General features: G+C 40.7%; 1 long non-coding RNA gene across 1 annotated transcript; it reads right to left on the bottom strand.

Annotated features, from left to right (window-relative positions):
- Nucleotides 1-2,336: 2,336 nt before the first annotated feature.
- LOC124289736 lies at nucleotides 2,337-17,490 on the bottom strand. Its single transcript, XR_006901742.1, has 3 exons — nucleotides 17,457-17,490; nucleotides 15,642-15,708; nucleotides 2,337-2,431 (listed from the first exon to the last, which is right to left on the bottom strand). It is a non-coding gene; the product is annotated as an uncharacterized LOC124289736 (long non-coding RNA).
- Nucleotides 17,491-24,614: the final 7,124 nt, after the last annotated feature.

Below are 24,614 nucleotides of genomic sequence, written 5' to 3' on the forward strand. Positions count from 1 at the left end.
ATCACTATATGATGTCCGACTAACAGAGAATGTCGTAGTCTGTCTCACAGTCCCTGAACCATATTATTTTCCCTTCAGCCTAGCCCTCCCTGCTATGCTTAAGCTCTAAATGAAGCAAGTCTAGTTCTCCCCAATCTCTGGTCTCCCTTGGGAACCTTTTCAATTTAAATGGGTTTATTTGTTACAATCAAAATTATGCATTCAGAGACTAAGTATTAGTCTAGGAATGTCGTTCAACAAATACTTTCCAGTTGAAAATATCTGTATGGGCAAAACATGGTTGTTTCATAATATGCCAAGGCTACTCTGATTTTCAAAATCGCTGTAACTCTATAGTTTTTCCTTCCTGAATTGTCCAGGAAGCCAATAATCAACTGCGTCAACTTGCTTATTTCTCTGACGTCAGATATATTGAAACATCAGTCTTGCAAAAACCGTTGTGATATATAATTTGGCTTCAAGTATCTGAATAAAACTTAGTAAAATTCCAAGAACATATATTTTTAGACGATACTTGAAATGAACACATTTCCTCGTTTGCGCAGAACAGTTTGCTGTAATCGGAGCAGAAAGAAGTTTATGTGTCTATTTGCGTTTTCCCTGATCTTGAGACGTCCTCGAGAATAGCACCAATACTATAATCTTGGTTAACGGGTTTCTCCAGGATTCATATAGTAATACAGAACGATCAATTCTACGGAATCGGCGAAAGCTGGTCATGGAAAGATATCATATTCCATATTATTATTCATTCCAAGATACCACATTCCCCCTTTGAACTAATAAACTTGAACTATTCATGTAATATAGTCAGCTATCCTAAGGGCATGAGATGAAAGATGCCTACTGTATTCATTTTGAATAAAGATGAAGTAAACTATCAATAATATCCTTAGCTCCATTCTCCATATTCAACTTGTCATTTTTAGATCAGTTCTAAAAATTCTAAACTGTAATGTTAACAGCCCCCCTCAAGCCCAGAGTAAATTTTGTAAACGCTAATAACTAAACAGCACAAACTTTTAACGTGCTGTAACATCATTTGCCCTACCGTTCCTTGGTGGTTGATATTGGTTCGAACCACTCTGTTGTTAATTGGCATGATGGGGCGGTTGTTGTTGGCCACGATGTTGTTTGGGTCGTCTTTTATACCTTGTTGAAGGCGCCGTAATGACGTCAGCTGCAACAAACAAAACTTACTTTGAATTTAAGAAATAAAATGCTAGTCCGGTAGTCAGAACCACACCCTTACTCGTTGGTATTACCAAACGTCTGAGCGTGGAAAATGACTAACCCTGTGCCCACACTCCTTTACAATGGACGGACATACTCTGACGTAACTGGGGTGCTGTTAAAACGACGTTATATCCGACTGGGCTGAGCCGAACGAATCGGGATATCAGAATGGCAAAGAGGGACGAATTTTGTGTAACGGCAGTTTGACAGAAAGATGGTTATATCACCGCGTGCTGCTTGAAGTGAGAGGAAAGCCCCAAGCGAGGTAGAACATTTATTACTGGTGAAATCCGCCATTGGGTCCGACAAACCTAGAGACATTATCAAGACTTTATGCCATTGCCTAGAGGAAGGTAACCAAGAAGCACAATTTATTGATAAATCCGACATTTTCAGAACATATGAGCCTGTCAGTTTTGTCCAGTTAAATGCCAAATCAATAGATCTGACTGGAGACCTATAAGTTCTTTAGAACGGTCCGTTCACATTCTCAGTATGCCAACGTAATTGACATCACCATCGACTGTTGACATGGCCGTGCCTCTCCAGTGTTGAATGTCAAGTGTATATCGATATGGTCTTGGTTGATATTCTGTCCTCTCTTCGCCAGGACAAAGTATGACATACAAACTCAGCCAAATGCCACTTCAGCTCATCATCGAACGCCAAATGAGTTCAAAATACTTAAATAAATCTCCCCCCGTCAACTTTTAAAGGTTTGCGTATAGGTCATGCAGCTTACCTTTATGCAACTGAGGAAGAAAGATATTTATATTTGCATTTCATATTTGGTTGTGGCAAAAACTGTTTCTTTGCGTCAAACTTAACAGACGCCATAAGCATCGATCTTTGCAACTGGCAGTCTGCGAGCCTGACAATCAGATCCCGTTAGTTGCGTTTTTGGTTGTTGAGGGCCAATAAACCGGATCTTAAATACGCAGGTGTTGTATATACACAAGCTGCAGCCTGTCACAAAAGATAAACAGACAAATAAACAGGCAGCCGTTAAACTAGACAAATAATGAATCTAACATGCTTACCATATCTTTTGAAATGTATATGGGCTTGTTGAATATGACGCACGTGACCGTCTCATAACATCCGGGTTGTGTGAGTGAGCCCTCGTACGTGACGTAATAGTTGGTGTTGGGGAAGAGGGCTTTGGCGGAGATCGTCTCTACCCGGGTTGACTGGCCTGGGAACAGATAAACGTCATGATTAAAACATGGTTCCAAACAAAACGATAAATATTTCGCAAAAATCAATTTTTGTTGGATATGATTGATAAATATCCGTTTCGGTAAGTTTTGGAACAGTGATCTAATTAATTATTGCAATCTACAGTCCCTTCGAGTTCGTTATAACCCAACTACATTGTACATGGAAACCATGCAGGAATCCGACCATCTCTCCACAGTGACAGCAACTACCGTGACCACTAGGCCCCATAACCTTGGAAGCATCTCATGTTCCCAACAAAAAATTCGAAATGATAATTAGGAGATAATCCAACAGTGTTTACATTTTGTGAGTGATTATAGTTGGTTGAACGCTGCTAAATGTTTCATTTAGCAGCGGTCAACCAACTATAATTACTTCCAAAATGTAAACACAGTTGGATTATCTCCATTCTACCATGACATATGCACCATGAATAGAACGCGTTTTGAATATGCACTCATTACCCTTGCGTAGTGTTTTGACACTACGCGCAGTGAACCGGCTCTCAGAAGTGCTTATTGAAAATTTTTCACTTCTAATTTTTTAGTAACAGCCAATCAAAAACGAACATACTTAAAAGTCATGGTAGAATAGTGGTTAAGCGTTCGCTCGTCACGTCGAAGATCCGGGTTAGATTCCCTACATGGGTACATTGTGTGAAGCCCATTTATGGTGTCCCCGGCCGTGATATTGATGGAATATTGCTAAAAGCGACGTAAAATTAAACTCACTCACTTAATATTTTGTGATAGAGAAACAAACTTTGACGGATGTATAGCTAAACAAAGTGTCAAAAATTGTGAAATTTGTGTGCGTTCTAACTGATGTCTTCATGTCTCAGTGATCGGATGCCCCAAGGGACCATATTACGACAGGACCTAATTTCACGCTACGACGACCCACGTTTCAACCAAGTTCATCAACATCCTACGGGACGGCAGGAGAAACTACCAGATCATTGTTTCTACAAAGCATGAAATGTAAACTTGCAGCTGATCTGTCACGCTAGATAAAGCACGATAAAACATGTCCATATACATAATGACATAAAAGGAATGCGGTGACCCAGGGAGACATGGACACTGATGTATGTGGGAGATGCTATCCAGGACGTGCGGATGGCGAATAACTTCACCTGGAGTTACATCCCCATTATTTCCTATTTTGGAGGGTGGGGTGTGTGTGCCTGTTCACTGTGGGTGAGTGAGTGAGTTTAGTTTAACGTCACACTCAGCAATATTCTAGCTATATGGCTATCTGTAAATAATCGAGTCTTGACCAGAACATAAAGTTATCAACAGCATGAGCATCGATCTGCGCAATTGTGAACCGATGACATGTGTCAACCAAGGCAGCGAACCTGACCAGCCGATCCCGTTAGTCGCCTCTTACGACAAGCATGGGTTGCTGAAGATCAATATTCTAACCCGTGTGTTGTGGGCGCCAGATACCACAATGTCTCACATATAATAACAGACAGTAAAAGACTCCATCAAATGTTTATAAGATAATGATAAAAAATATGTCAAAATGTTGAAGCAATACAAGATAAACGCCAATCCTACAATAGAAACGTTTATCTTCCGAAATTATAATGTTTTAAGTCATAAGCATCCCATCAATATATCAAAAGAGCTTTACTCAAAAACATTAAAATGTAACGTCAAAACAGATATGCTAAAACCAGAAAGTTAAATGGGATTTTCTTTCGTAAATGATAGACAAGATTACTTAAGGAGAGCATTTTATATTTCTTGTCAGATGTAAATGATACATCAGTTCTTATTTTGTGTCATTATTTTGTTTATAGCCATGTTTCGTACTCTGCATCAAGGCCGAACGTGCGTTCAAGTTGCCCAACACACCATTCACTTGTCACATTTAACAACGGTAAATAGTCAGTTGACCGCCTCCGTGGTGTAGTGGTTAGAGCGTCCGCCCGGAGAGCGAAAGGGCGCGGGTTCGATCCCCGACCGCGTCATACCAAAAGACGTTAAAATATGGTACTTGTTGGTCCCTGCCTGGCGCTCGGCATTAATGGGTACAGCAAGGACTGGTCGGCTCGGAGTCTGTATAATGGTTCTGAGTGGGTATTCAACTATTCGTGCTTCACTGCGGCATGGTATCTCCAGTGGGCTAGCACTATGAAACCAGCTTCAGTCTGGGCTAGTAATAAGCAGCCGCACATACACGCATGCACGTCGTCATATGAGCGAAATATTCTCAAGCACGTTAAACCCAATTTCACCTCACCTCACTATCCAATTGAAACGTGCATTTGTGGATTTGCCCACTGCGCTGTGTAGAGATAACCTCCCTTGGTCCGAGGATTCGATCTAATCCGAAATTCGAGCTTAACATTAACATAATCCTTTTTCTTAGAACACATTTCACAAAAGTTACTATTGCTGATGTGGCGATAAACATCAAACAAAAGTTATTAATATCTAAAAATTTTAGTCCTTGTGAGCCTTTGGAAGATTTCATCTCGCAAATGCAGCATCGATGTAACCACCAATAAATTCTCACTGAGGCAGGAACCCTGATGTGAAAATAGTATCATGTCATAGGCAAGCATTGATAATAAACTATTTTCGATTTAAGCGGCATGAGAGCAAGTTGTATAAAAATACACAACACAATTAAACTGACTATAAATAGTGAGACTTCACATCACATTCACGATCAAATATGGTCTCTTTAACACTGACACGGTATTAATTTGCGTCTGATTATGGCATTCTAAAATACTCTTGTACTTCTTGTGACTTCCTCTGGTCGATGTGGCGAGCCCAGACTGTATTCCCCACACACACAGGATCACTAGAGTTTCCACACTGTCAAGAGTATTTACCAACCGTGGGGATATATATCAGCTGTCATATCTAAGTCGGCCCCAGGAAGTGACCACGGCAGGGAAGTATCATTATACGTTAATTGTAACGGGAACAGAAACGTAATATACCAGCTGACTCACGTCAAGTTTCGAGTCATGTGATGGAGATATGTCCTTTACACCAGATGAGCTAGGCGCGTTTTCTCTTAAATATTATGGTTAGATTTATGTAAATATACTCTCCCAAAAAAAAAGAAACGCATATAGGAATTTCAACTGTATTTTTATGTTTATTGTGATACATCTTGTAGGCTTTATGAGTCAATGAAATATAGCGAAATTGCACACTGGGAATGCAGACTTATCCGTCTTTGGCACCAACTCGAGGAAAGTCAGTTTGAGTGTCACATGGAGACGTGTGGTGGCGCTGAAGTTAATACCTCGTGTGACCACCGTGGGCATCCAGAACTGCACGGCATCGCCTCGGCATCGAACGAAGTCTCAGAATCTCGTGTTGCCCAATCGCAGCCCACTCTGCCTGTAGTGAAATGGTGCTTTGGTGAACATTCACGCGTCGGGCAACTGCACGTTGAGCCTGGCCAGCTTCAAGCAAACCAATGGCGATATGACGGTTGGCTTCACTTAGACGTGGCATTTTGCGTTCGTCAACAATTTTCCAAATACAGTGAATAATCGACAGACAGCGATCAACCTTTTATACCCATCACTGAGACTATCTGATCCCCAACTTTCACGTACATTGCATTTGAATTGTGTATTCTGTGACACTACACGCCGAAATTGAAAATTATGCTGTTATATACGGGTATTTTGCTGATGGTGCGTTTTGTTGTGATGTTTCAAAACATAAACACCATATGACTCATAAACAGAGCAAAACCTTTTGTAAAATGAACCACGTTTTAATTCATTGCTACAAGAATTTGCTATTTTCATGATGCGTTTCTTTTTTGGGAGAGTATATATGAACACAGACAAAACTGAAGATGCCGGATACAATAACAACACTGATCATTGTGACACTGATCCCAAAGACGTCGATGGTGAATTGACGAGATTGTTTTACGCTTTTAGCAATATACATGCAGTATTACGGAGGGATACTAGGCATCCAGACATTATACTCGTTGGGAAGCAAACCCGGAACTTGAAGAGCCACAATCACGACCCTTCTGCTATTTACTGAGTAAGAGCATCGATCTCTGTTGTTTTGTTTGTCAACAATTAAGACTCTTTCGCGGAATAACTGTGCCATTTTCATGACACCTGTTCGATATTATTCGGTCCTACCACGCCTTCTTCCACAAGACCACTTCAGTGATGTCATCGCGAAACTGCATAGCTTTAAGGGACAACTGGGAAATTAACCAATAATGTATGTTTGTCATAGTAGATGCACGAGTCAACTCGTGACCACACCACAAAATGGACCAAATCAAGATTCAACAGGATGCTGATACAGATCAGATGATGCATGAGAAAAGTAACGATGACAATGCATCTGACATGTTACAGATGTTGAACCGTAACCCTGATTAAGCTGCCATTTGCTACAACTCCATGACGTTAACCCTAACACCCAGCGTTTAGGCTGTCAACCAATATTGATCAAACCAGAAGAAATATGAAATATTCACGAATTGTACGTGATCGCATTTCTAACTTAACGCTTTGGAGATTATAAAAACTTATTTTCTAAAGCATCAATTTCCATGCGTTCCTGGAGACAATGCCTCGTTGGGGGATCTGTGTAATATCATCAGCGAGGGGGCAATGCCGGAAGATACAATTCTGGTGACCTTTTGGTTTTACAACACTGCATATTTGCATGTCATCAAACAGAAATATTTGTCATGTAATGCATAACGTATCATGAGTGTGTTGCGAGTAAAATAATATTGAATGTTATTAAAGACAACATGAAACCTGGAAGTCCAAACGTTCCCCGGGTCGAATTCATTGATCCAACCAATGCTTTATTGTCATTGGAATTAGGAGGGACTACACTGAATTTAGACTATATTGTGGCCAAAAACAAAGCGCAATGTCTATAAACAACACAATGGTTGGAACCAATGTCAACCAGAAACGGTAGGAGCAACGGCTTAACACTAGCTAAGGATCTATGTATTCTTCATACTTGCTTGTGTGTATGTATGCTCATGAACGATATATATATCTGTATGTGTGTGTGTATGCGTATGCGCAAGAGAGAGAGAGAGAGAGAGAGAGAGGAGGGGGATAAAGTAGTTGATAGTGATGCTGTGACCAGTATACCTATACCTTTACGGTATATAATCCTAATTAGTCCAGACTCGAATGTTTACAGACCGCCGCCATATAGCTTGAAGGTTGCTGAGTGCGGCGTTAAACAACAAACAAACCAACCAAGTATCTTACAAAACACGCTTGCTAAGGGAGACAAAACGACAAGGCTTTGGAAAGCAATATGACAACCACCACGAAATATCCACCGATTGTTTTTATACTTTATTATTAGTCAACGTTTTGGATATTATCAATGGGCGCGACGTTTCGGTGTAGGTTCTAACTTATAGTGTAGGTCATCACTTGCTTGATAACAGTGTTAGTACCTTCACCGACACTTCGCACCCATTGCAATAAAGAAGTTGACTATCCATAAAACCTGGTTTTCCCTTCAGTTTTGCGATAGTCACTGCAGGGGATGTATCGCCCAACTGGGAATGTTAGCCAATTTACACCCATCTTCGTTTGGCTACAAATAATTAAGTTCTAAAATGCCTCTCAAAGAAGTTATAGCAAAACTTACACCAAACCAGATGATGGAACACTATCATCTCCGTGAACTCACCAACGCAAACAGTTTTAACATCCGACTCCGGCAAAATACAACAGTTTGGGGATTTGATGACGGGAACGTCAACCCTTGCTTTGTTTAATTACCGACAACGTCATCAGAACAAAGGTAACTATTCAATCACTGCCTTGACAGAAGGGCGGAAAATAAAGTCCCTTTAAAGAACTCATGTCACAAAGTACATGCTATATAGAATACGGAACAGCAGAGAGATTGCCTCATCGGCAGCTAACACACTTCCAAGGAATAACGCAGTAATTAAAATCTTTCAATCTCTCTGATGGTATTGAAACACATCTGCTTGGGTAAAGGTTTATTTAATCCTTTGGGTGCTCTTATATTTGTTAACTGTACTGCTCATGCGCTAATCAACATTCGTCGTGTCCCGGATATTGAGTAGCACGTGTTGGTAATCCATCTGATGACGCTACACAAGCCATATAATTATTGTTTGTCCCATTCACACCATCCAATCACTTATCTCCCTTTGATCTGGCTGTGGTTACATGTGGTTCCGAGCAAGTCGTAATGGTCACAAATCTCGTGAAGTTGAGCACTGACTGGGTTCCTGTCTACCTGAACAGCTAGACAGGTATTTTTTTACATCAGTTCCCGCGCCAATTCCCATGGGAATGTTAAGGCTATATAGATATCCTATAATAGTAACTTACTTCCCTTTACATGCATGAGGATCTGCCATCGGCACACAAGTTACGTTGATAAACGAATTCATCCGAATTCAGAATGAAAGGCCATTGGTAAATGGCGCTAGGTGACCTTCACACACCTCAGGTTGGAATGACAGACGACGGACAATGTGCCATATCACTTTACACGAACCTTCAATACAGGTAAGCTACAACAGATCGCGCCACTAACATAACGAACCTCCAATACAGGTAAGCTACAACAGATCGCGCCACTAACATAACGAACCTCCAATACAGGTAAGCTACAACAGATCGCGCCACTAACATAACGAACCTATAAATACACAGGTTCCATGTGTTTCTTGCATAATATCGTTCGTGAGACATAGAACACGATATCGTGTTAGATCATTAATCTTCTAATGGATCATTCCTAATATGAGAACATTACGTTGCGTAATACACAGGCAGGATTCTACAGCTCTGACCTCGGGTGATACATGTACTAGTTTAGACTGTTTCTTTGGTCAAACGTTTCTGGCACGACATTTTAGACGTTAGGGTGAGGTGAGGTGAGGTGAGGTGAGGTGAGGTGGAGGTGAGGTGAGGTGGGAGGTGGGGTAAGGTGGGAGGTGGGGTGAAGTGAGGTCGAGGTGAGGTGAGGTGAGGTGGAGGTGAGGTGAGGCAGGGTTACAACAAGCACCATCTTTTAGCCTCTTAAACGACACGCCCAGGAATCAGGTAGCTTGGATACGAGATCTCAAATAATAAAGTAACTGCCACACAACATGAACACATAGCCCAGTATGAGGATGCATAAACCCGCACGAGAAACAATGCCGAGTCTATACTGCTGATTCATACACGAGACAAATCTCTCAAGAACTATGTTTATGAGACACTGACAGGTTTAAAACATACGTTAATGGAGAAAATGACACTCAGAAACAAATGACTGCGCAGATCGGACCACACAGTGAAATCACGTGCGATTTGACGCACATAGCGATGTTGTGCGAGATTTGGAAGGCCAGGCGTGTTTTGGTCGGTCAGACAGATTTGGCAGGCGAGACAAGATCTGGGATCAAGACGAAGCACCACAATATTCAGTACGGAAGAGAAACCCAACCGATATTTGACGAAGAAAATCTGGATCAAGATGAATGTCAGCATATCAGGAGAATCCCATAATTCCCCCTAAACATGGAGAAACGAGATTTTTGCATTTGAGAGAAGCTCCATCTTGTCTGAACAACACGATGTAACGTCAACAAATATAACATCTTAAATATCTTCAAGTTTTCTCTCAGCAAGAGATAATACCGAAAGCTTATGTGTCAATCTTTGTTCAGTATTGATTTCCGACACTTAATAAACTCAGGAAACTCTCGCTGGAGACCATGAGCTGAGATAACGTGAATTCCAAGACCATTAAGACATTTCTGTTTGTACTGTAGTTACCAGGCTAGCCCTGTTAAATTAGACACTTACATCAACTGACGTCATTACGAGGACCCTATCTGCCTCCCCTGGCATCGAGATATAAATACCTCACAGTATGGCGACCAATTAAAGAGAAATAAATTCGTCTTACATTTAATCACCTCGTTAATAAGGAATTGCTGATTATCAAGAGTAATGACATAAGTATTTAATGATAGTTTAGTGGAATGTCCGTTTGATAACGTACAGGCGAGTAGCTTTAAGGTTAAAGTGTTCCCTCGTCATACCAAGGGTGGTGGGATAGCCAAGTGGTTAAAGTGTTCGTTCTTCCCGACAAATGCTGAGGTTCGATTCCCCATGTGGGTACAATGTGTGAAGCTCGTTTCTGGGGTCTCTAGAAGTAGAATTGCTGGAATATCACTTAAGTTATCATACAAAATGCCCACAAAGTCACCACAATGCTTGAGCAAATTAGAAGTCGACGGCTGTAATTTTCAAACAACCCTTTGTATTCTAAGAAACTTACGACTACAAGTGTACACTAATTTTAATTTGTAAAGGGATTGAATCGTCATATGTAACATTTCAATGTACGATATATTTCCTCCTTGACCACGATTGCTCGGACCCGTTGCTTGACCCTGTGACTGACCCGATGTGCTCAACACCGTATGTACATTGTAGAATAGATCTGTGACCCCAAGTCTGTCATACAGACTCTGAAGCAAATATATCCAGGAAATCCCACGCAACTCTAGAAAATGCGGCAAGTCGAGATTTCCACAGCTTCAGGAAATGAAGAAAGTCTCAGGGCTCCTTTTTATTATATTTTTTTTCCATAATCGACCTTTTTTCTGTAAAATGTTCATTTCAGAGACTAGTTGTTAGTCTATATAACCCCATAATGACGCATATATAACAATCAATATCAACAGATGATTGCTCGATCTCCAGGTTTGTGCTTAACGACGCACTCAGCAATATTCCAGCTATATGGCGGTGGTCGGTAAATAATCGAGTCTGGACCAGACAATCTAGTGACTGAAACCATGAGCACCAATCTACCCAAATGGGACATGATGACATGACAATTCGATCCTTTCGTTGCCTTTCACAAGCACAGACCAATTCTAACCGGACGTTCACCGATCTGCAACAAATTGTGTAACCCGTTGCCTCAATTCTGAATTTGAGTATATTATCTTTGACGACCTTCCTCACGATCAGCTTTCTATATCGAAATGTTAATAAAATAGAGTCCTTCCTATGTGCATTAAATTATGCATCTACTAAATAACTTACATTCCCCAGATTGGTCTTTATAACCATTGAAGATCCGGGTGCGTGGAAAGCATAGACTGGATGGTAAGTCAACTATGGGGAAAGGTACTAAGGACATTTGACAGTTTACTAATGTTATATTTACCCAGTGTTATGAGCCCTCTGTGATACTTAATGTCCCCCTTGACCTTCGCCCTGGGCTATGGCTCTTGACCATCAACTATGTATTGTTGTTGTTTAACGCCGATATTCCAGCTATATGGCGGCGGTCTGTACATAATCGAGTCAGACCAGACAATCCAGTGATCAACATCATGAGCATCGATCTACGCAAATGGGATAATATGACATGTGTCAACCAAGCCAGCAAGCCTGACCACCCTGACGACAAGCATGGGTTGCTGAAAACGTTATAACCCGGATCTTCACGGGTCTTACTGGTCTTTAATGGGATAGGTGCGGGCTATTTATAACAAGCGACGGTTTGTACTAAACATATTTTCTGTCTATCTGACGCTTTATAGGCAAGAGAGTTGACGCAATTGCTTAATGCCATCTTACAGCATTGACGTGTTATGTTCAAGTATTTAACTTGCAAATATCAAAGCAAAATATTTATAGCGACTTTCAGAAAAAGGAGAATCATGTCATGTAATAAGATATTCGTATGATAGATAAGTTCATAAAGAAACTAGTTGTTGATCTGTTTTGTCAAACGTGATAATGTGATGTTACAGATTGAACTTGGAGTTTTCTTTTCTCATGAAATTCGACTGCACATCAATGGCTGCAGTATTGATTATGCGGCAGTATTCACTCACTCACTCACTCACTCACTCGGGCATGGTTCACCCCAAGCGAGTGAATGTTTTTCAAGGCCGCTAAACATATATAGTTACATATTAGATGACCATTATTCACATGAATAGTTCCGTATTAGTTCAAGGGAAAATCTAATATCTTTGAATGAATAATGACATTAAACATAATAATGTATCATGAACAGTTTTGTCTCAGTCGAGACTTGACTTTTCGGTTGTGTTACTTCATGAATCCTTGTTGAGAAACCCGATAAGCGAGGTTTATAGCATTAGGTGCCATTCTGAAGGACGTCTCAAGATCAGAGAAAACACAAAACACACTCATAAACACACACTTTTCTTTCAAGCTGTTCTACTCAGACGTAATCATTAAAACGTTCTGGAGGAAAATCGTTCATCAGAACGATCAAACAGACTGTATTTTGAGAATTGCCAGTATCAATTGTTATTTACACTTCACCTGACAATAGTCAACGTTTTTATTTCGCTCAATTTAAGTTCGACAACCTTAAACAGTTCTCACACATCTGTGAATAATCGTTTATCCAATTTGTGAGTGAGTGAGTGAGTTTAGTTTTATCAGCAATATTCCAGCTATGTGGCGGCGGTCTGTAAATAATCGAGTCTGGACCAGGACATACAGTGATCAACAGCATGAGCATCGATCTGCGCAAATGGGATACTATGACATGTGTCAACCAAGTCAGTGAGCCGTTGGTCGCCTTTTACGACAAGCATAGTCGCCTTTTGTGGCAAGCATGGGTTGCTGAAGACCTATTCTACCCCGGATCTTCACGGGTCTCCAATTTGTGTGTGTGGCGACATCATCAGAACATAGAATTGCGATCAAATAGAACTTTCGTTTTATGACCTTGTAGGCGCCATTGGCTGGATGGTCTTCAATGCTATAACTCGCTGTGCAGAGTTGCGTCCCTTGGGCATGCTAGGAACCTGTGATCATTGGGCGGAGCTGAATTAAAAGTTAGACCTGATAATGTTTGTAGGTGTGTCAGTACCACGCCCGTGATCAGGGTTTCACCAAAACAGTAAACGTCTATGGACGGAATCACTCTCCGACTTTCTCTCATATCAAGGGTATAGTTTGGGCTGCTCGAACAATGAAAACAATACAACAAATGAATTCTTCTATTTTGACTCAAACAATATTCAATAAATAAACGATGACCGCCGCCATATTTTGGAATATTGCTGGAGTGCGGCGTTAAACTAAACTCACTCACTCACTCAATAAATGATAGCTATACACGTTTTGAGAAGGGAATAGTGTATTGATATTGACGTCACATTGGCAATATATCAGCTATAGAGTGCGCTGATCCACAAAACGATCTAATAATTCCCGAAACATAGGGCACTTAAGACAATACTAGGGCTAAGAGTTCTTTGTTGAACTGTGCCCAAACACGTTAATAGGTATGGTAGCAGATTGGAGGCTGGATAACAATACCTTTTCCTCAACGTTATAAGCCAATAAGCACGCATTCTTCATTGACCATTCCTCGCACGTCCTCATGACGAAACCTTCCTTTATGACAAGTCATACGGCGTAAAACCACTCTCGTTCATTCACTCACTCCAACATCACAATATGAAACAATTTCATTGTATAATGATCAAGAGCTTCCCCTTGTATCAAAGGTTACTTTGCTCTAAACCTGACCCAACGCCTTCCAGATAACCTAAAGGTTCCCTATATCAAAGTCAGACCGACAAGGCCATACCCACATTCTCCCCACCTCCCCGCCACTACACCTCACCCTCACCCTCACCCTCAACGATTATTATTAATCGGGCGGTGGGGGTAGCTTAGTGGTTAAAGCGTGCCGAAGACCGGGTTCGATTCCCACTATTTGTGCCATTGCTGGAACAATAACTAAACTCGTCGTGTTTCCGATTATTATTAGACTAGTGCTGCGTTGCAATCTCAACTGGTTCCATTTTATATTCGCGCAGGAAACTTTACGCTATCACCCAACAGGAGACAACAAGTCAAAACATAGATTACAAAAAGTCTCGTTTCCTGTTGACTGGGTCCCGTCCTATTGCGTAACTTAGCACAATAACCAGTTCAGAATTTTGAGACCAATTCATTCAACTGGATACATCATTATTAATCAGTATTATTTGATACATCTAAGCACTTGTATATTGCAACACCACGCTTCTTCTAATCTTTGCAAACGCGTTGTGCAGGGTGCTCTGACAAAACGGAAATCTGGAAATCGTGGAAATGTCAAAACGAGGCTCTCCGCTAGAAAAGTATGGCGGTCTTGTGCGGACTTGATATTATATTCATCACATTGTGCGTTAAAGAACTACCCTGAATAAGCGCAAAAACACATAACATAAGCGAGCCAGATGCATTGTGAATCATTTTACGACCTCATCAAACAGGGGCAGTGTGTGACGTCATAGTTAAGGTCATGTTGCCTACACCTCGCAATAAAATATAGAAATACGATATTATTAAAGCTTAAAATTACAATTCATTGTAAATACGATTTTCTTTTGAAACAAGGAATTGGAATTCGGTGTAACCATAGTTGTTTGTGATGTCTATTTTCAGTTTCACATGAGAAAATTCGAATCGGCTGAAAAGTAGGTCATTGTCTGAATAGGTTAATGAGATTCATGTTTCGGTTTGACAAGAATCTCTGTACCATATCACGGTATAGGTGCTCAGTCGGGATTAGTACCAACGTAAAGAAACAGGGTCGCGATCCACAAAGCGTTCGTAACGTTACGACCTGTCGTAACTCTATAGTTAATCATAGGCTTACGATTGTCGTAGTGCTACAGACGTTTTGTGGATCGGCACCCAGGAGGACATACCTACACCTCAATCGATGAACGTTGTAACAACCTGTTCTGATGATATACAGTTTGGGCGGGAGCAACTTCATTTTACAAACAGTAATCGACTATTAGCTTTCATCCCATACCTTGTACCAATGACTGTTTTGCGTCGCCCAGTCGCAGCCTTGAGAAAATGGCTCGTTTAGGTAGGCCGGATCCCAGTCAAGATCAAAGAGTTGCCTGCATTGTGACCAATTCCGAGTACCCTAATTCCAACCCAACACTAAACCGTTCCCCGACATTACACATGTTCCTCTACTTATAACCTTGAGTATACCCAAACAAATACGTCCCCTTGACACCACCAAACGAGGAGGAACCGTCACGAGGTAGTTTAGACAGTTCAACAGTCGAAAAGACCGATTACTTTTGTAGAGAACAGTAGTGATCATTTAGATGAAAAAAATGTGATTTACCTTTCCACAATATCCGTTGCGCAAAGGTTGCCATGGTTTTAAAGGCTTCGTTCACGGGCTGACCAATCTGCGAGAAATCAAGGACATTGATTAAAGATAACTCTGGTGCTGTGACAGATTTATAGTCATCTTGGGTGATCTCTCCGTCTCCCCATAAAACACGGGTAATGCGGGGTGACAGGGAGAGGGACACTGTTCATATCGTTTAGAGATGAAGCTGGACGGTTTGTCATTGCTGCAGCGTTTGGCTGAGACATTTATCTCCACGCGCCATCAATCGCGAGTTGATGACGTCCAATTGGAACCGATCCATGACCGTTGCGTTATAAGTTATAACGTCTGGATATTGTCTCGGGAGCCCGCTATTGTTACAGTAATGGTTCGGTGTTGTGATATGTTGGCTTGCGTGGTGGACTCTACAGTGACAGATGTATCTGCCATCGGGTTCGGGCAGGAAAAGTTGTAGAATCAGCGATATTTGAAACTGTTGCGTGCTGTGCAGCGGTTTCCCTGCATCGCAGAGGGGAGCAGAACAACACAGGAAAAACATAACTGAATTAATGTTTAGATCTGATGAATGGCTTCTTCATATGGCTACCATGTTACATCTCCATTCTTGTTTGACGAATGCCCAATCCCAGACCAATTAGCTGTAATATTCGCAGCAACAGCGTCGCTTTGAGTCCAATCCAAACAGCAGGATGATAAAAACAGCTGTCCAAACAAATTGGAGGAATTGTGTGCGAGCTTACATGGAAAAATATATAGGGTGTGACGCTTGTACGGAACTTTGTTGTTTAACGCCACACTCAGCAATTTTCCAGCTATATGACGACGGCTTGTACAAATACGAAGCTGGCCAGATAGACCTCTGATATTAAGAGCAATGCCCCATGTGTTTGAGCTACGGTGACATGCATTGGACCCAGCCTCCGAGCCTCATCCTCGGATTCATTAAGTTGCCTGTTTCAAGCATAGCTTGCGGGGAAGCACTCCAATGTGGATTCCCAAAGGGCATAAACATTGTAGGCCTCGGTTTTGTTACATAAAACATGAGCCGTGAATGTCAGCCACATACATAGTTGTGTGTATGATATAGCGCGATTCTGTGGCTTTGCTTGAAATGGGTAAAAACTCGAGGGGGCGAGAAGAGATAACGGAGGAGCCGACGGGAGGAAAAGTAAGCTCCTCGATGACAGAGCACAAGACCGAGCAAAAAGCAAGATCCGAGCCAAGGGAAAGTAAGACTTGAGGGGAGGGAAAGCAAGAAATTAGGTTCGGAAAGCAAGACCTGATGGGAGGAAGGTAAAGACCTGATTTGAGGTAACGCAAGACCTGATGGAAGGGAAAGCAAGACATGATGGGAGCTCAGGGAAAGCAAGACCTGATTTGAGGGAAAGCAAGTCCTGATGGAACGTTTGGGAAAGCAAGACCTGATTTGATGGAAAGCAAGACCTGATTTGACCTGATTTGAGAAAAAAGCAAGACCTGCTTTTAGGTAAAGCAAGACCTGATGGGGAGAAAGGACATGAGGGCAAGACCTGATTTGAGGTAAAAGCAAGACCTGATGGGAGGGGAAAGCAAGACCTGATTTGAGGTAGAGGAAGGACATGAGGGAAGAAAGCCAGACTGGGGGAGGGATAGCAAGACCTGAGGGAAGGAGTAGCAAGACCTGAGGGGGTGGAAAGCATGACTGAGGAGGGGTGATGAGCAGAACCATATGCATTAGTAGAGTCATATGAATATCAACTTCCGGAAACAATAGATGACGTCAACAGAGGTTTCAAATGACGGTGAATATTGATATTTTTATACCTCTGCGAACACAGACACGATAGCAATGCCGTACACGGAACTGTAGAGCCTCTCGGAAGGAGGAGTAGATATCAGTGTTGTAAGCTACGAGTTGAATCTGAAAATGTAAATTGCAAGAATATAACACACCTTGATAGAGTTCGTATTCATTCATTCATTCACTTATTTATTTTCCTTTCTTTCTTTCTGTCTTTTATTCTTCCTTCGTTTGTTGAGGCACCTCATAACAATTCTAATGCAGGCTCGCTGACCCAATATATTTCTGAGTGATATGAAATAGGGATTCACTCTGTATGGTGGCCTGGTTGATTTTCTGTTGCATCATACTTGTCAAGACTCTGTACTTTTCAATGCTATGGCTACCAAAGGGACAACGAACCAGCAGGGGGTTCAGACTCGCTGACCCAATATCCCATATACTGTCTTCATATCCCAATTGTGTAGATCGATGCTCATGCTGTTGATCACTGGATTGTCTGGTCCAGACTCATTATTTACAGACCGCTGCCATATAGCTGGAATATTGCTGAGTGCGGCGTAAAACTAAACTCACTTACTCACTCACTCATTCATGAAACTCAGTGAAATCTACAAGTCAGGCGGACAGCACACGTGTTGCGTCTATGAGTGTCACTGTCATTGACAGAAGAACTTCTCAGCTGATGAGTAATTTGATAACGTTGACTTTAAAATGATTGACAGACAATTGCGTTTTTTTTGATTCAGTTAGTTTCTATTAGATATGAGGTCTTGAAGGATAATGTAACTGAACCAGAGACAGACTTCACCTTTGATCGGAATCCTGCTGCTGTAAGTGTAGATATAGTTAAAATACGTTTTAAGATGACGACGCCATTGGAGACCAGTTTATTTTATATGGAAAGGTTTCTGATGGATTTATTTTTCAAAATTGAAAAATAGACGTGAGTGTTATGTAGGTCATTTAACGGTGTGTACAATAACCTTTTTAAAATTTAACCATGCTGTCGATTGTGAATGAGTAAACATCGAGAAATCTGTCAAAATATCTTTCAAGCCTGGAATCATTATGGAGGTCGCTAGTTTCAAACTTGTGAAACAGAGAGTGAGTATGCTTTTACGTGATTTTTAGCAATATTCCACCAATGCCAGTGCGGTGGACACCCGAAAATGGAATCGAACCGGGTCTTCAGCGTAACGAGCGAACGGCTTAACCACTATGCTACCCAAACTACCCTGAAAGTTGTTCCGTAAAGTTCGGGACAGTCAATGGTAGTAGGTCAAAGATTGATGTGATAGGATGTCCTCGGATCCTAGTTTAGTGTTTCAAGAATAGCAGCAATGTGAGTTTAGTTTTACGCCGCATTCAGCAATATTCCAGCTATATGGCGTAGCAGGAATGTAACGACTATGGTGTAAAACAACACTCACTTACTGTAATAAGGTCTACTATTGTCCAACCGACGATATCATGCTTTGATAAAGAACAAGTTTGTCTCATATAACACGTATAATCCCAAATAGTTTAACTTCTCATGTAACGTTGAGGTTACAGAAATTCTGCAACATACATGGCCTGGCTGTTAACGTATTACAGCTGATCGCGTATATACTCAAGGAAATAAATAAAGGAACACGTAGTAAACTATCATGAGAGCCAGAAAAAACTTGGCCCCTGAAATCAGAGGTTTCAATTGCCACAAGTGTCCAAGTCGCCACAGGGCAATATATATCTCCACTGCATTATAACACATAATGATTTGTTTCCGGAATCTCTGCACGTCTACATCAGTCGTATTTCAAAAGCAACAACTAAGATTTTCTGGTCCTTTATTCACTTGGTTGTCTCTTTTCTTCACAGACGGCCGTCGCACTGCGAGTTTTTTGCCTGTAAGCATTTACTTTTTTAAAGTGAGTGAGTGAGTTCCGATTTTAAGTGACATCGGCAGTATTTGGCAAATGGCCTCTACTTGTGACTGTATAATGAAATGTGGAAATCTGACATTTGTTTCAATGATGAGAACGAAAGTAAACTTGAGTAAACATGGTTAATTGATGTAATTGAAGTGAGTCGGGAGGTGCATCGCTGTTTTTGGGACAAAATGGCATTGAGGATAAATATATGCACGTACAACCTAACACATGTGACCCTCTTTCACCCTCCATTGCAACTCAGATGAGAGTCCCGCACGGTCCCCATCAAGGTGACCTAACTTTGGTCGCTTGCGATCTCTAGCCCCTTTCCGTATTGTATTGTGAACTGATAGTTTATTTATAATTCTCTCAAACTTGTTTTAAATATATATGATTATCTAGTTACTACACGGTTCTTCGAGTGAGTGAGATGGGTTTTACGCCACTTTTAGCAATATTCCAGCAATATCACGGCTGGGAACTCCAGAAATGGGCTTCACACACAACACGGGCGTTCGGCGTGACGAGCGAACACTTTAACCACGGGGATACACCACCTGTCCTCTGTTCTTCGACGTCAGGATGTTATCCAGACTAAATATGTTTATTATGTATGTACAGGTTTGTCTCGTTAAGATATAGCTGAAACATTGCCGATGTGACATTAAATTTTAACTCACTCACTCAGACGAGACCTAAGTGCACGGATCTACACATACTCACAATATTCCCAATGTTTCAGCCCCTAAGCCATAGCTAGACAGGCCGACATGTAACACAATGCAAAAACGTTTAAGTTCTGAATAATCCAATCAGTTGTGGAATCAAATTACTATTTCACAACATATTTCAACTGCATGCCGTTCGCATTTCACTATTCAGAACCGTGATGTTTCAATTTGTTTTGCAGTCTGAAGAAGCAGATGTAATGGTTAACTCGCAGAAGTACAGATGCACTTTAAGTGCATTAGCCCTATTTGTAAAATCCCCATGTAGATTGGTCCCTGTGTGCTGGATGTAAAAGCCGACGGGAAAGAAGATTTAATTGTCCGTTGATGTAAAGTAGCTTCACGATGGTTTAACAACCCAACAAAAATAAAGCCAGAAGCGCTGTAGCTCACCTGAATTCCTGTTGAAGAATATTTCAGACAACCAAAACACAAGTTGGTATTTATAACATATTACAGTATTATATGTCTATTTAAAATTGGTATGACGTAGTACTACTCACGAAACATACCACCTATCAAATTTCATAAATTGCTGAAGAATAGAGGGAACCGCATTTTCAATATGGCCGAAGTGGACGCCATGTTCAGTTTGTGGAAGCACGTATTGGTTCATTATCATCCTCATCATACCATCATCGTCGTCATCATCATCAGCAGCAGCATCAACAGCAGCATAGTGATCATCACCATCGTCATCATCATCGACAACATATAAATATTTAAGTACGCCTAAAGAGCATCCTGGAACAATAGGTTTAAGTGATATTTACATTTTAGGTATTAGACAGATTTGCCCAGACTAAATGTGTATCCGTCTCCTGATTGCCTGTACGAGTGGATTTCTCACAAATAATATATAATACGTAGAATATTAACGTAGGTAAACATATTAAGCAATACATCGTGTCGACTCATGATGAATTGGAATTTCAAAGTAGCATTTAATAATTTTATGGATGTCAGTTTCAGTATGAAAACTAATTTAGTGATTCAGGTTGGAGATCACCATTTTTCAATAATGTTTAATATAAAAAAACCGCTATGTAATCTCTCTAAGCAATGGCCGCTGCAATAGTATCTAAGTGTGGTTGTACTCATAAACTGGCAACTTGGAAGCAAGCAGCCACACTCGCACACGTGCAAGCACGTCTTTTATGTAAGTGCAATAATCTTGATCGCGGCGTTTAACGTTAATAATTGGAGATACCTGTGGCTAAGACATTATCGTTCATGTAGGAAATTTTGTTTGTTGAAAAGCCGCTCTCAGATTTGTTTGTTTGTTTGCTTGTTTCTTTGTTGTTTAACGCTGCACTCAGCAATATTCCAGCGACATGGCGGTGGTTTGTAAATAATCGAGTCAGGACAAAACAACCCACTAACTGACATCATGAGCATCGATCTGCGCAACTGAGATACGATGACATGTGTCAACCACGTCAGCGAGCCTGACCACCCCATCCTGTTAGTCGCCTCTTACGACAAGCACGGGTTATTGAAGGCCAATTGTAACCCGGATCTTCACAGATAGTTGGACGTAACGCACCCAGATACAAACATTTCAAACCTACCATTTAGTCTTTCTATGTGTCCCTGATCTATCACGTCTGTCAGATTTAAACAGATCAACACTCTAAATGTCAAAATGACCCTGTCGCTGCCAAATGTCGCCATGTTCTTTAAACATATACAGTTAATCAAACTATGTTTTCCCAGACATTTTATATTGAGTGCCAGATTTCGTAGCAAGAAATTTAACAGATGAGTCTGCAGTTTGCCTTCTTGATAAAATGTATTTATTCTGCTGGTAAAAGCGGCGTACGTGATTGGGATATGTTATAGAAAGACTTCAAGTGAAACTGACACTGAAATATCATGTTGGAATCTTTTCATGGAAAATCTACGAAAGACTACGTCGGAAATAGAGGCGGGTTTCTTTTGTCAAAGATGCTGGCTAGCCAAATACATGTAGAAGATGGGAACTCTTTCTAATGTGAAATAACACCTCTTTGATAAACCTTATTATTAGTCGTTCATGTTTCTTCGCCAGATTTGTTTTGTTAACTTTGCTACCACTCCGTCCGGAGAATCGAATCAGGGCTTTGGTGTGGCGTACGAACACTTTAACCACTTGGCTACCCGTCACCCAAATGAAACAGAACAGGTACGAGATCGTTTATACAGTACCAAAGCAACTTTTAGCAGTAGTCAGGCAATGTCACGGCGATCGACACATCACATGGGCTTTATACATTTTACCTGGGAATCGAACCCGAACCATCGGCGTGACGAGCAAACGCTTAAACCACTCAACAACCGCAATCTCCTAATTTGACTGTATCTAGACAACAGAGCCATAACAATCCTTCCCATCATAGTCAATATTTTAATAAACTAATTTTGAATATTAACATCTACATATCTATGTGTATATTCAAACGATAAAGCTGAGCAAAATTTAATATAATATTTAAATTTTGCTGTTCTAAATTTGCCCTGACGTTCAAGGAAACTGTTCCAGGCGATAAAGGAAGATCCGTACATTGAGTTGCAGTAATCATATACTGAAACGAAAAGAAAGTGTCCGAGTTAGTTTTTTATCTAATTGAACCTCGAAAAGCTGTTTTTGAAATTGATTATGTATTCTGTTGAGACGTAATTCATTTATGAGACAATTTGTAAAAAGTCATCTGTGGTTTGGCAATTTCGTGTAAAAATAAATTGGTTCAATGAAAACCTGAGTAAGAAATACATCTGCAACCATTTGGCTCCTACCAAGGTTTGTTTCAGATAAAATTTATCGATTTTCAAAACTTTTCAAAAGATGTGTATTACACTAGTTTTTTATTTTTCAAAGTTTCACATCAAATTCTATTTAAAAAAAGAATAGAATCAACTGGAATGCTGGCTACATGTCAGTGCTTGTAATATTTTACGAAATATCGCTAACTTAAGATGTTCTCAACTGAACACAAAGCACATAACCAAATCAGCTGAGAAGTATAGTTTATTTCCCAGTCTGTAAGTTAATACCTTTAAGCTGGGGCATTTTTAAAGTTGAGAATCACTGATGACAATCCCCAAATCAATATATTATGGTATTATGCAGTGACTTGTAAAATAAAAGAATTGTTGAGCAATGCCTTAAGACAAATTTATACGTTGTTTAAGCCAAAATGTATGAGATAATATCTTTCAGTATTATTGAACGCCAGGCAGCGGTGTTCTAGATCTACCAAGCTGCGCCTCTGGATGTGAGAAACCAATGCAACGTATGTGGCACTAGGTAACATTGATCGGATGAAATTCGGGTTTAATATAAGTTTGATCATCCTCACAAAACTTGGAGTGCTTGTCGGATTTGACAAAGAAGAGGATTGATATGGCTTATTTGCTGGTCAGTAAAACCTGAGCAAAAGAAAAGCTGGGAAACATGGCGTATTTTATAAGGGCTCGCGAAGACCCAGGTTTGAATAGGTCTTCAGCAACCCATGCTTGTCGTAAGAGGCGACTAACGGGATCGGATGGTCGGCTCGCTGACTTCGTCTATTGCGTAGTTAGATGCTCATGATGTTCATTATTTGATTGTCTAGTCCACATTCGATTATTAATACAGCCCGTCGACTAATAGCTGCCCAGTGGAATATTGCTGGTTACGGCGTTAAATAACTACACAAAACACAAAGGCTTCTTCCCAAGAACAGGGAAACATTCTAAATCGTGCACGTATCACCTGACGTCACAGCTCTGCCAAAACTTCAGCTTCGGCTTGAGAAATCTGCAATAGAATCTTATGTCTGTCTTCACAGATTATCATTATCAGGTAGATGTTTGTTCTCTTGGGTGTCCTGTCAACCAGAATACACAGATGTCTTGTTTTAAAAGCATACACTTCTACATTGACAAATTCATGGTCCTTGATGATGATGATGATGATGATGATGATGATGATGATGATGATGATGATGTCTTAACCAGCTCATTTGGGGATAGAGCTTTAAATGAAAATTGCCCACAAGTGTGCTTTGTGATGAATCAGTCGAATAACATTCAATGTTCACAGTGGGTGAATGTTGTGTGTTTTAACATTGAAATCGCAGGAAATGTTAATGTGTGAGTGAGTGAATCAGGTTTAAAACCGCTTTGAACATTATTTCAGTTACAGTTTCCACCACACCAAATCAGATCCCGTAGTTTAACAAGCACCTTTCGTAGGGAGCCTTCAGTGCAGACAGAATCATTAGGCAGCTGTGATTGGGTGATTTTGTGTAAGAATCTTGTTTTTCTGTAAACGTTCATCCATCCACTACTTAACAATGACTATATTTTCAATATTTAGTGATATACTTTTTAACACAATGACTTCTGCTGAATATGTGCAGAGATATTTTCAAAAAGGTGACATTTGGTTGGGGTAGGTGTGATTACGGAAAAGGAATTGGTTAACCGAGCCAAAAGTTGTGGCTTTAAGTCCATACTCTGCTTATATGTACATGCACATGGACTCTGTAGCTGGGGAAACAAAACAACTCCTTCA

The sequence above is a fragment of the Haliotis rubra genome, unplaced genomic scaffold (genome assembly GCF_003918875.1).
Source record: "Haliotis rubra isolate DU_JTF1 unplaced genomic scaffold, ASM391887v1 Scf448, whole genome shotgun sequence".
Taxonomy (NCBI): Eukaryota; Metazoa; Mollusca; class Gastropoda; order Lepetellida; family Haliotidae; genus Haliotis; species Haliotis rubra.